The following is a 1,448-nucleotide window of genomic DNA, read 5'->3' as shown; positions in this document are numbered from 1 at the left end:
TTCTAATATAGCCTCGGGCTGACCAAAGCCTTGTGAGTGGATTTGGTAGACGGAAACTGAAAGAAGCCTGTCGTATATATGTATATGTATATATATATGTGTGTGTGTGTGTTTGTCCCCCCACCCAGCATCGCTTGACAACCGATGCTGGTGTGTTTACGTGCCCGTAACTTAGCGGTTAGGCAAAAGTGACCCATAGAATAAGTACTAGGCTTCCAAAGAATAAGTCCTGGGGTCGATTTGCTCGACTAAAGGTGGTGCTCCAGCATGGCCACAGTCAAATGACTGAAACAAGTAAAAGAGAGGGAACCAAGTTTTGTGGGTGGAATGATCCAAAAGTTCTTCATTAACATTTTTTTAATGTTGTCAGTGTTATTGTAATCTGCACCCTCAGTAAAGTATCTTTACAAAATTTCATTTTAAAAATATGCATTTTCCAGAAAATTTACGAGGGGCACCAAAATGTAGTAATGCCTATCATTTTATCTTTTACTTGTTTCATACTGAAAATCGAGATCGAGCGAGCTTTTGCTCGACGTGTAATTTCCGTCCACGCTGAGCTCGCCTTAGGACACCTGCGTTACCGTTTGACAGACGTGCCGCTCCAGTACACCAATACTTACTTTTTCAAGTTTGATACTTATTCTATTGGTCTCTTAGGTGAACTACTAAGTTATAGGAACATACACCAGTTGTCAAATGGTGGAGGAACAAAGAAACACAAAGACACACATACATATATATTTTTGCAACAGGCTTCCGCACAGTGGAACTGAATGGAAATCACATTGTTGCAAAGTAAAAGCTTAACCCAACAGCTGATTTTCTAAGTTGTCTTCACAGCTTTCCTGCATTAGAGACATTTCCTTATTTTCTGTAGAATACGCTTATAAGTTTGTTACAAAATGTTCACACAATCCAAAAGCTATTACTTAGCATTATAAAAAAGCAGTATCTGTTGTCAGGGGCCTCTTAGCTTAATGGTACAGAGCGCTCAGCTAGATTTTAAGAAGTGTAGGTTTCAGTTCTCTGTGGAGGCTTGCTGGCCACTTTTTACCTCATTTTCTAAACCATCGTCCGAGCCTTCCTGCATTCGAGACATTCTTTTATTTTCTATATATCATCATCATCATCGTTTAACGTCCGCTTTCCATGCTAGCATGGGTTGGACGATTTGACTGAGGACTGGTGAACCAGATGGCTACACCAGGCTCCAATCTGATTTGGCAGAGTTTCTACAGCTGGATGCCCTTCCTAACGCCAACCACTCCGAGAGTGTAGTGGGTGCTTTTACGTGCCACCGGCATGAGGGCCAGTCAGGCGGTACTGGCAATGGCCATGCTCAAAATGGTGTATTTTACGTGACACCTGCACAGGAGCCAGTCCAGTGGCACTGGCAACGATCTCGCTCAAATGACTTTTCACATGCCGTGGGCACAAGTGCCAGG

General features: G+C 42.7%; 1 protein-coding gene across 1 annotated transcript in view; it reads left to right on the top strand.

Moving 5' to 3' along the window:
- Positions 1-1,448, top strand: part of LOC106869647 (zinc finger protein 91) — a 12,325-nt gene that overhangs the window by 2,013 nt on the left and 8,864 nt on the right. The window lies entirely within an intron of this gene.

Source organism: Octopus bimaculoides, chromosome 9 (genome assembly GCF_001194135.2).
Source record: "Octopus bimaculoides isolate UCB-OBI-ISO-001 chromosome 9, ASM119413v2, whole genome shotgun sequence".
Lineage (NCBI taxonomy): Eukaryota > Metazoa > Mollusca > Cephalopoda > Octopoda > Octopodidae > Octopus > Octopus bimaculoides.
Note: the sequence above shows the minus strand (reverse complement) of the source record. Positions and strands in the feature narration are given on the sequence as shown.